General features: G+C 36.7%; 2 long non-coding RNA genes across 4 annotated transcripts in view; one reads left to right on the forward strand and one right to left on the reverse strand.

The window, feature by feature from the left end:
* The first annotated feature begins 5,670 nt into the window (after positions 1-5,670).
* LOC145684602 (uncharacterized) overlaps positions 5,671-12,671 on the forward strand; it is a 154,546-nt gene continuing 147,545 nt past the window's right edge. For all 3 annotated transcript variants that reach the window (XR_014131333.1, XR_014131334.1, XR_014131335.1), the window contains exon 1: positions 5,671-5,980. This is a non-coding gene — a long non-coding RNA (uncharacterized LOC145684602). The remainder of the gene's footprint in view (positions 5,981-12,671) is intronic.
* The window catches only part of LOC145684603 (uncharacterized), a 91,211-nt gene continuing 89,497 nt past the window's right edge, over positions 10,958-12,671 (reverse strand). The window contains exon 2 of the long non-coding RNA XR_014131336.1: positions 10,958-11,300. This is a non-coding gene — a long non-coding RNA (uncharacterized LOC145684603). The remainder of the gene's footprint in view (positions 11,301-12,671) is intronic.

Below are 12,671 nucleotides of genomic sequence, written 5' to 3' on the forward strand. Positions count from 1 at the left end.
GTGTGTATCTGCCTTTATTTCGTGTTTTATAAGATCTTCATCAACCTCAATGGACACGTCTGAACATGACAGATACAAAACACATAACAATCTAGCCCCCCCATCCCAGCGCCATCTCGGATTTTAAAGACGTGTGTCTCGTCTTTATTTTTCGTCCTGGAACTCCTTGCCTTCATTTGGAGGGGCAGAGGAGGGGCCATGTTAGTAATGTTTTAGTCTTAAAATGTCAAGGCTTAACTTGACGTACTAAAGAGTATCAGAAGATATCGTTACATTCTAAAAGATGGATGACTCATTCTTTTGAACTTCTTCTTGGATATTTGGAATGCTTGTCATTTGTACTTGTAATATAATCTTACTTGGTAACTTACAGTTTGCAGCTTGCAAGATGAATTGAAGTCCGTATATAAAGTACCTACAAGGGGTAGTTAGCACTTGTGGGGTGAGTTTTTTTTTATCAGACATGCTTTTTTTTTTTCGAAAACATTTCAGACAATTTTCTTCATATTTTGTAAGTACATAATTTATTAGTAAAACTACATTATGGTGTTAAGTGGTTCCCCATTAAAACACACAAAAGGGACCCTAGTAGCAAAATCGGTTGGTCCACCGTTGACAAAATGGTGGCGATGAGATATACTAATGGTAGCCCAACGTCAGGTTTGGACATTTTAGCAACCATTTCCCAACCAAAAGAGCGGTTCCCCGTCATTTAGCCGACGCTAAAATAATGTATTTCTTGGTTGGGAAAATCGTAAATTCTAGTAGCGTTGCGTGAAGGTCGGGAGAATAGTTGATTGCCCAACCATACATTTAACCAACGTTGGGCCAACATAAGTTTTTCCGCTATAAACTCGCAACGACCATCATCACACACTGTTTTGACCAAATCCATTCAGTCCCCAACGGTGGGCCAACCAACCTTGCTACTAGGGGATATTGTACTCCTGGGAGTGATATTTTTTTGGGCGGGGGAGGGCATTTCCTCAAGAACTGCTCAGATATTATTTACATTTCGCAAACAAATATTTCATTAACAACTTTATAATAAGGCGAAAGCCATTTGTAAGTTTAAAATTTGTTCTGGACAATTTTCTCGAATTTGATTTTGAATTTGGTAAATACAATACAACCTCGATTATCCGATACAGTTTTCGGGATATTTCTCAGTCCCTATTCAAACACTTTACAGAAAACTTGGAGGGTAAGCTTCTAGGACTATCTACTTTTAGTTATGTCTTCCCAAATTTGAAACAGATCGATTGAATAGGGGCTAAGAAATAGCCCGGAAACTGTATCGGATAATCGAGATCCTACTGTAAATACCTCATTAATAAATCAATAATGTGGTGTAAGTCACTTCGTTTGAAAAAAATCCAAAAGGGATACTTTATTGTAAGGAATGAGTTTTTTTTAAAGGGCATTTGTTCTAAAATACTTCTCAGGCAAGGGCGTCATTTGGGGAGAACAGGGGGCAATTGTCTCTGAGTGTGAGAAATACATGTACACAATTTTAATCAATTGTGCACTAATGTTCTAATTAAAAAACGTGAAATTCTTATATATTGCTCCTCTCAAGACAAAAGGGCGTATCTCATTTTCTTCATTTTCCCAGGAGACAACTTTAAACCTTTGGTGTTATTTATTCTTTCGTCTACTTTTAACATTTATTTTGATATCCTTTGTATCCGGTATGTAACTTATGAGATCAAATTAAATTTGGACAGAACAAGATAAAATAAACTTATGTTAACAACTTTAAACTTGTTTCCTATAAAAGTTGAAAAATGAGATACGCCCCTTTGTCTTCAGAGGGACGATATGAGAGGAAAATCTTGCCCACCTCTAGCAAAATCTGAAATGATTTTACTGTTCTCAGATGTTGTTCATATTTCGTAAACAAACATGCAATGTGGTATGTGAATGTCAAATCAAAAATCCACAGTGTGTAGAACTCCTTCGTGGCTAAGCGGTTAGCATTCGCGCTTTTGGCATGAGAGACCCGGGACCAATTCCTGATGGGAGCTAATGTGGTTCGGATCCCACATTAATCAGAAGCTCCATGTCTCGTATAGCCTCACTGCTGAAAGGGACGTTAAACTCAAAATCAATCATCCACAGGATGTAGTTTTGCCTTGGGGCTGAATTTTCTTGGAAATTTGTGTGTATGTGTTTCAAATGAAATGAAATATTTTAACTTAAGAGGCCTAATCACAGCGAAATTAAAATACCGCTAATGTTACAGTAATTATGTGATATCTTGAAATAGATAAAAGATAATCGAAATGTGGAACAAGATCGCCCTAGATAATATTATTTTGCATGAGATATCGTTATCACGAGTCACATAGTAACTTTTTGTTTACAGCCATTTAGAAACGCGAAAATAAATGTCGATTTTCAAAATGGCTGGAAATTGAAAGCAAACAAGTGAGTCGTGATAACGGTATCTCTGTAAAATAATATTGTCTAGGGCGATCTTGTTCCACATTTCGATTATCTTTTAACTATTTGAAGATATCACATAATTACTGTAAAATTAGCGGTATTTTAATTTCGCTGTGATAGGGCCTCTTAACGTTCCACGATTACGCTCTTTAGGCTGAGGGAGACAATGATTAAATCAAGTGAATGATGATGGAAAAATTGGTGGAATGGGAAAGAGGGAGCAAACAGGAGTATCCCGGAAAAACCCACGGACACGATGTTGTTCATCACAAACTAACTTGGTCGGGGATAGAACCAGCAACTAGGGACCCCACGAACTAGAGGTAATATAAGTGTTTTACTACTAAGCCACAGTGTTTCCTCATTCGTTACCATTAATAATTAAAAGCTATTATTTTTCAAGACTAGATTTGTTATTAGGATCACTCAAGTGGGACTTATTATGTTGGAATACAAGTACGTCCGTTACTCCATACAATAATAACTCTCGAACAAAAACTAATTTTTGAATTCTCTTTTTGCAATATGGACAGAGCATTACCACGACGAGTTTGTTATGGAGTCTACTCTTTAACATCTTCAGGGGTAACGGTGACTTTTACGGTGACTAACCGTATTTCAATTTCTCCTATTGAAACAAAGATAGTAAAAGTTAGGCCTTCATTAGAGGTCTGCAAAGCTCAGGGTGAATCCGCGGGCCGGATTCGGGCCTACAAAGCATAGATCGACTTTGGGCTTGGGCCGTAAATTTTTCAATATACAACCAAATTTCTAGGACCTTTTTGGGCCTAGCTTTAGAAATATACTGCCCAACGATATTTATAGGACCGTTCTTTCTGGAGAACTTTTAAACACAACTGCAAAATTAATCCTCTAATTCCTGTAAATAAAATTACAATTTTGCGTTCATTATTAAGTTTCTGTAATTCGGGGTTATTTCGGGCTCATTTGATTATCACACAGGCTCGGGTCGGGCTCGGGTCTCAAGGCTAAAATATATATCACACTCGGGCCGGGTCGGGTCTGAGCTAAAAATTCCAGCCCTTGGAGACCTCTAGCCTACATATCTCGCGGTTAGATGGCAACAAACATAATTCAGTGGTTTACATCTGCTGGAAAAAAAATTAAATGAAACCTTTGAGTTTTACGTCCCACGGTTATGCCGGTTAGGCTAAAGGAGACGGTGATGATGAGTAGTGAATGAAATGGGGGAATGAAGAAAGTGGGAGGAAACGGGAAAACCCCGAGAAAACCCATGCACACGGTGTTTGTCCACCACAAAGTTCACCTGGCGGAGACTGGGATCGAATCCGCGACCCCAAGCACCAGAAGTGAACGCTCAACCACTGAGCCACCGCGGCCCCTACATCTACTGGAAGAAATCTCAAACTTCTAGTGCGTGATTCTTCTTACTATCTATCAAGATTTGTTTATTTTTGCCATACGTATTAATACTCCATAAACACTAATGTGCGTATTGTTTATAATAATAATAATAATAATAATAATAATAATAATAATAATAATAATAATAATAAACTTATCACCGTTTGGCTCCATCTAACGGCAAGATTTATAATTTCTATTACCTTTGTTTAAAAAGCAGAAAATGGCATATCGTAAGATTCCGTTAAAATCATCGTTACCCATGAATATCTTAAGTGATTTACTAAATTAACTAACTCGCCCGAAGATAATCGCTCTAGCTACATATTGCAAAAAAAGAAAATAAAGAAAGAAAAAAGAAACAGGAAAGAAAAAGAGAAATCCTTTATTGAAGAGTTATCCAATGAACTAATAGATGGACGTAAGTCACGAGTACCCATTAACTCCTTGCGTTCCAGGTGTCATTTTTCTATATGCCTGCTGTAATACCGGTTTCATTTTCTGTTAAAAGATTGTTTAGACCGTTATGTATACCCCTAGGTCATAGTTATTATGCGCGCGTGAGGAGAGCATTCACATTACTGATAAAAACAATTATTTTCATTGTGGAACATTTGGACTGGAAAAAGGAAATTCTGATGTTCTGAAGGGATTTGATGCTGCTTTAGGTTGGCAACACTAAACGGAGATCAAAGACAAAGGTTTTCCTTTTCAGATCTCGAAATAGATCTCGAAGTTGGTAGTTGTTTATCGTCAAAACAAACACATGTGTGTTGTAATTGAATGAGGCCTGTGATGTACTGACAGTGAGACAACACTTTCTTTTCTTTTTGTCTTTTCTGTCAGTAAGGTGCTGTCACCTAAAGAAAAATAGTAGTTGGTGCCTTTCATCCACCAACAAATTTCATCGTCTCCAGGATTAATACGATCCTGAATAAGGGATACATTTTCATGACATCTACATGGATGTCACTTGTACGAAATGGGTTAATATGTTAGCAGATTGACTGCACTACCAAACTCGGCCGGAAAAAATGTTTTTGCCATTTATTGTGGAAAAACAATTCAAACTTCTTGTTCAAGTGTTATCGTGTAGAAAATGAAAACTTTCAGTGTAACGTACGTACCACTACTAGACCCCCTTTTTTAAGGGTAAGGGAGACAGATGAGTTGAGTTGATTTTAGTTTAGCGTCCCTTTCAGCAGCGAGGCTATATGAGACGTGGACCTACTGATTAACGTGAAATCCGAACCACATGAGCTCCCGCCGGGAATCGAACCCGGGTCTCCCACGCCAAAGGCGCGTACCGGTACGCTAACCGCTTAGCCACGGAGGAGCTCCAAAGGAAGACAGATGATTACGGGCAAGTGAATGATTGAAGAATCAGTGAAACGACATTGTGGAAAGAAACGAGAGTACCCCGAAAATTCTCACTGATACAGATGTTGTCCACCACAAGCTTACTTGTCTGGGGATCGAATCAGGGACCTCACGTGCCAGAGGTAAGCGATCTACCACTGAGCCATCGTCCCTCCCCCTCTTATCATTTGGAGTAGCAGGCATATTAACATTACAATATCATAAGTCCCAATTGCGTGATCTTAATAATACGTAAAATGTTATATATATAGAATCTGAATTCCCTGTACCACCCGAGTTCACTCTATAAGAACATTCTTGTTTAGCTTTTTTTTTTTTTTTTTCTTACAGAAGGAAAACATTGATATAATTTGACTTGCAGGCCATATAACGTTTGAATTTTTTTTCTTCCTTGAGAGGAAAAAGAAGCAACCCTAAGCAGATGGTTTTTAGTGATAGCAACTTGGAGTGAAACTATCAGTGCATAAAATCGAAAGAAGTGGCACGTACGTACTTCGCCTTCCGCAGTGCTTGACTGGCGTTAACAAGAGTCTTCTTCGTTTGAAGCAGAGGATTGTGGGGGCTATTCTCTCAGCTGAAGGACCTTTTGCCTATTTTTATTCATTCTTTTTTTTTCTATGAATGATACAATAGAAGAAAGAAGCCCTAAAGGAAGTGCTGATGGACAGAAGGGCTCGACACAAGAAGGGACATCAAACTGTGATAACACTTCTATACACTTGACAACACAACTGAGTGGTTTTCTTCAACAACATGCAATTTGGAGGTATGTTGGTATGTGTAAATGTATGTGTGTGCATAGTGGCTGGCAGAAGTTTGTTGAGAATTAATTGTAATCCTAACGAATCTTCCGCTGGTATCAGTCTGGTAGCACATTAATGTTTTCATTGTACGTTTTGAAGTTATGTTCTCCTTAGTGAGTGATGTTTTGGAGGGTTTTTTTTTTTACTACTAAATGGGTGAAAACCACAGGCGGATCTAGAAGGTAAAATCTGGGGGAGGGGGCACCCAGAATCCAGAGTATAATATGTATATCGTGAGTTTACTGTAAACTTTCAAAAACATATAAATAATAGCTTCAACTATTTTTGTCACTCAAAAACTGGGGGGGGAGGGCTCCCCGGTCCCAAGCTAGATCCGCCTCTGGTGAAAATCAGACCTTTGTACCGCGGAATAGGTCCAGTATTTTCAGGCTTAAAAACGTTAAAATTTTGTCATTTATCAGGATATTCACTGTTGCCACCTTAGAAAGTGTTTCTCAAGAATTCCTCGGTGCGCATTCACTTTAAAAGGATTTGGCCGTTTTGCATGTATGTAGTACTGCATACAGTAATATCCCAATACTACAGCGCAAAAAAACACAAACCAACTTGTGCTGGGTGGCCACTAAAAAGCATCGAACCGAGTCAGAGCAGGAATGGGGCCCGGACAGTAGCGAAGGGGTACGTTTGTAGAGCGCAGCGGCGTCAGCGACGGTAGGTATGCGCATAAAGAAGAATGTCTCTAAAATACTACGTTACGTTAGATTAATTCCTTTCCTAACACATTCACTACTATTATTTACCTTTACGGTTTGTACAGTTCCGATACTGCCTTCAGGAAACTATGACCAACTGACTCATTTATGGTAGAGAACTTGAATAAGTACTCTGATACTTAACCTTCCATGTATTCACGTTTTTTTTTTTCACACACCATCAACACAATATTCACATTTGAATATGTAACCGTTCCTCCATTTCTTTATTTCAATATGTTCCTACTGTGCTCAATTTCAGTGATCCGTACCTCTGCACAGAACGTAATAATTCTTATTCCTCACCAACATACATTGTTTAAAAAAAAATTAATTTAAATGTTACATGTAACTGTCACATATCAATAAGAGTAACTAATTGCTTTATTACACTCTAATGACTGACGTCACCATGCCTCAAAATAGTATCAACAATACCCATCTTTTTAACTTCCCTCGCCCCAAAACTTCGTAACTCGATATATACTGTATTTGCACAATCCTTATTAATATATAAAGAACTGTGTTTGTTTGTGTGTGTATGAGTCTGTAATCAAATTTTCGCGTGAAAAGGAGTACCTGATGAAAACAAGTTTAAGTTGTTGAAACTGTCAAACATAATTTCTAATTTTAATAAATAAGTCTATTTAAGCTTTGGTCAGAAAGTGTTAAGTTATTTATGTAATAAGCTTCAGAGTCATAATGTATATAGTTAAATATAAAGAAGCCACTTAGAACCACCACATGTTATACCCAGATAGATCTAATCGCGTTCAAAGCTATTTTTTGATTTTTTTTTCGGCTGGAGGCGGTATTGGCGGGGAAGAGTTAAAATTAATGCCTGTTTCTGGCTTTTGGATGGCATTTAGTATCTTCCCCAAATTCATCGACGGCCTCGGAGCCGGCACTGTGACTTATAGTAAGCCGTTGTAAACGACCTCGTTTGTGCGTATACCCACCATCGCTGACTCGCCTGCTCCTTACGGACGCATCCAATTGCTACCACTTGGGACCCTCTGCTGCGCTCCTGCCCTGACTCGGTTAGATAGCATTCGTGTCCTTAATGGCCACCGAGTACAAGTTGGTTTGTGTTTTATGCATGTAATTTTTATGCCATATGTGTACACAGGTACAAATAACGAACCGTAATCAGTTCCAAGTGATTTGGGGGAGAAACTAAATAATACCCTGGCTTTTATCTAAGAACTTTTTGTCTGTATGCAACTAGCAATATATATTTGTTATGCGAGTTTACATACAAGAAGATGATAAATATCCGGTTAATGAAATGGTTGTGGTACATTCGTTTAAGGATATTCCTTTTCGTCTAATTTTATCCAGGTTATGAATTGACACTTACAGCTAGTAATGGCATAAATCTTGTCTATGAGAAATGACGAGCTGGCTGATCTCACATGTTTCTTAAGAAAAGTGTGATTATAAACATGTAATCGAGATCTCTGCCAAATATCATTGTTCTGCTTAGATCTCTTTATCATATAAATTTTCTTGTATGTAGTTGTCATTTATGAACATATCTTAGTTTTAGTAAAATATTGCTTATTCTCTATCGTTACGGTTGTCAGCCATTCAGTAGTTATCACATCCACAGTGGCGTATACCAGGGGTATTTAACCTTTTTTGCACCCTTGACCGCAGATAATATTATTAAGTATTCTGCCTTTCGGCGGGTCCTGGAACTCATTACTTTTTTTTTTTTTTTAAATTTTAGATTTGGGCTGGTAGTGTTTCTTTCACTTTTCTCGATCTTCAGCTTCCTCTTTAAAATCCCGGTATTTTCTTTTACTTTTCAAATTCTCAATCAGTTTTATTCTTCTTCTTCCTATACCTCGCTTCTCTCCTCTCTTTCCTTATAGGGTCTATGGCGGTATGAAGAAGTTAATTTTTTCGCAAGATGTGTCCAATCCAATTGGCCTTCCTACGAAGAATGCTGGCTAAAATCGATCTCTTCTCTCCTACCCGTTTTATACCAAAAGTAAATTACAGAGTTTATTGCTTACTAACACATTTTACTATGAACAGGACAGCAATATTATGTAACATTAATAAAGTTTCGTTAAAACTAGCTAGTTGATTTGTTAAAATTAGTGTTGCCCCACGCATGGCCGTGCCGTGGAAAATCAGCGCCCGGGGTGAGAGTATACGACGGCGCCCCATACATATATTCCAAGCAATTTTTCCTATCTTTTTTCCTTTTCTCTCCCGAATATTTCGCCCCTCTTACTTCAGCGCCCGAGGCCGGCGCCCCGCTTGCCCCTCCCCCTCCAGGGCACGGCCCTGGCCCCACGATACGACAAATAACATGTTTTCGTCTCATTCGTAAATTTCGTAGAAATGACATCTCTTCTCGTACGCGAGAAAGTCTTTCTCGTTTCGTCTCGTTTTTCGAAGAATTTTTTCATGTCTCCGCTCTATTCTAACAAGAAAAAAAGTTTCTAATCTAATCTCAGTTCATAAATTTATGTACAAAAATTTATGTAAATTTTATCTAGAAATAATCAAAATCTTTTCGTGTTACGAGAAGCCAACAAAGGCTTTGGTATAACAACATTTAAACTATACTTATTATTGCAGTATATTACTTCCGTATGGTTAAACGTTTATAAATGCTCTTCATTGTGTTTGTACAATCCTTTTATCACTTTATAGTTTTTATATTATGATTCACGTAACATCAAAACAGTTTTTTTAAAGACCTACTGATTGTATGCACGATAAAATACACGAAGTCAGTACACAACATTATCTGTATGATTGAAGTGTTGTATGTGAATATCACACCCTTCGTCGACTTCTCGTGACGCGAAAGGACTCCAATAACTTCTAGATGAAATTAACAAAAAAATCAAGCCATACATTTTGTACTACATCATTCTATAAAACGAGACGAGAGTTCTGCCAAAATTTTCGAGACTAGAAGAGACAAAAAAAATCTTCGAGAATCGAGACGAGATAAGACCCTTACAAAATTTACGAAACGACTTATTTCTCGTCTCGTAGCACTGTTGCCACACTTGGTACAATTGTACCAAATTCAGCCCTTTTTGTCATTCGTCGGCCTGTTGGTACCACGCTGGCATTTTCAGCCCCTTTTGTAAAAAATTTGGTACAATTCTACCGAATTCAGCACCATTTAACAAATACTTGTCACATATTCAAAAGTGTCAGTAAGACTTTCTCTACATCTCTTTCTTTTGATGTCTTTCAGGGAAGCTTCTAGGACCCTGGACCGGTTGTACATCTTTTCTACAAATGTCAGTTTACTTACCTTATATTCTTCTTACAGTCTATTATTATCCTTCGGTCATGAAACAGGCGAGAATACACTGCAATAATTTATATTTTAATATTTTATTATTTATAACGTACTGTTTACACACGAACTCGGAGATGATTGATTTGTTCCTAGTTTAAAATTTTTTCATATATGGCCATAATACTTTTTTGGTTTATTGGTCACTTTGAAATAGAGGAGCGTTTGGTTTCGTTACAATACGTACCGAAGATGATAACTCCCTTCCCTTTTAATTTGCAGCCTCTGTTATACTCCCTACATGCGAGGAAAGTTTCATCTACTTCCACGGTTGTTCGGGGTCCTCTTATTTGGGTGTTTCTAGAAAGTAATTTTTGAAAAGAGTACTTCCTTGATTTTGACTCTTGGAGGGGGTGGGGGAGTGTTCTAGAACTTTATCTCTTTTAATTTCGTGTCATTATAGAGCAATATATTACACTGATATAAAATAATGAATTCAGCCCTTTTTCTTTCAATTTGGTACTATTTTTCAGTCCTCTCCAGAGATTGGACTGTGGCAACACTGTCTCGTAGTCGATACTCATCATTACTGGTTTTAGTACGTTTTTTTTTTTTCCTTGCTACAGAAGATATAGTTCCTCATATCTATTACTGGAAATCTATATTTTTTAATCAGTTAAGTGTTGTCATATTTATTCTATTTTTGTAAAGACACAAATTGCGATTTTGGGCTATAATTAGTTTTTGGGCCACAACATTTTTGAACGGGACCCTAAATCGATTTTCATATTTTTTACGAAATAAGGACATCATACTGAGTTAAGTGATAGTTTGGGTCTGGCTACACTATATGTAGTTCTATATAGTTCTATGTAGTTCTATATAATATATATATAGTTTTTGATTGAAATATATTGGGTCTTTTGATCCAAAAACTAAAACAAACAAACAAATATTTCAAAAAAAGAAAGTTATGTATTACTGTTTACTCTCAGTAAGACTATTGAAAATCAATAACATTTGAAAAACTAAATAGAAGGAAAACAAAGGAAGGAAAGAATAAGACTACGATTCAGCTAAAAAAAAAAAATCGCAATATGTCAGCGTGCACTGCTGCTTCGTAGACAAAACGAGGAATTCATAATAAGTGGCGATGAATCATGAAAGCCGGTAACTCCTGTAGACAACGAAGTTAGTTCAGAACCAAGCTGACTGGAAGCGTTTTTCAATTTGTCCATTAGTTACATGTCTGAGATGGCGGAATCCTTGTCATAATGCAGGCGATTTTCGTTTTCTCTGAAAAGATAGAAAGAAAAAATCAATTATTTTGTTGGTTTATTGATTACTTTATTATTATTATTATTATTATTATTATTTTGCATTGAGCTATTTTTATATGCTTTTCTGTAACTTACGAAGGTTCAACTATATTCTTAAATCTTACAACATTAATTTAATTTATTTCTCGAAGTAATATAGTGTTGAAATTTTGCACAAGAACGTAAGCCGAGTGCTACAGAATATTCCATTGTGCTACAGAAATAATTAATATATTAATATGTTAATAATTAATATATTTCTATATATTTATTTAATTGTTAATATTTGCTCTCTACTAACTATATTTATCCTATTTCGTTATGTAACCAAAAATACTCTGGAGATGAAATGTACAGTATACCATCCAGGAGATCTAGATAACGTGCGTTTCAGATTGTGAAAGTACGAATTGATTGAATGTGAAAACGTCTTATAATAAAAAATTTAAAAAGCATAAAAAATTAATAAAATTATTGTTTTTATGAAATGACCAATAAAAGGGATTCTTTTGTGGGTACAATGAAGAAATGGATCTAAGACAATAAAAATATTGGAAACGATTCATTATAATGGATCTAACTATATGACAATGAAAGCATTGGGAGCGATTGATTATAATTGATCTATGATAATAAAAGCAATTGGCGCGATTAATTAAAATGGATCTAAGACAATAAAAGCATTGAATTGATTGATTATAATGGATTTAAGACAATAAAAGCATTGGACGTGATTGATTATAATGAATCCAACCCAATAAAAACATTGGGCGTGATTGATTATAATGAAGCTAAGACAATAAAAACATTGGGCGCGATTGATAATAATGGTTCGGAAACTCCTCTACTTGCTCTTGAAGCTGTATGTTCGCATTTCCTATCCTCGATTTCTACTACGCCTGCTTAAGTCAAGTCACTCTTGTCTACCTGACCATCGTGCTCTTGGTCAGGACAATATTTATCCTTCGCAATACAGCTGCGTCAATTGCTTTTACCGTGGCATTTTTATTTAATAGATGTTTTACAGAAGGCTTTCCCCCCCCCCCAATTTTGGAAACAGGCTAACATTATTCCAATCTACCAATCTGGTAGTAAAACTGATGTATGTTCCTATACATCCATTTCTCTTCTCTCTCCGTTGTTAATTCTTTGCGAGAAAATCATTAAGAACAGACTCTACAAGTTCACAGCCCCTTATTTGAACATTGCACAGCATGGCTTTCTGCAACAGAAGTCATGCCTCACCAACTTATCAGAATTTCTTATTCATGCCATAAACTGTATTTCAGAAACCTCTCAACTGGATGTAACATACTTAAATTTCTCCGAAGCTTTCGACAAAATTGAC

The sequence above is a fragment of the Thermobia domestica genome, chromosome 5 (genome assembly GCF_964235325.1).
Source record: "Thermobia domestica chromosome 5, izTheDome1.hap1.1, whole genome shotgun sequence".
NCBI classification, from domain to species: domain Eukaryota; kingdom Metazoa; phylum Arthropoda; class Insecta; order Zygentoma; family Lepismatidae; genus Thermobia; species Thermobia domestica.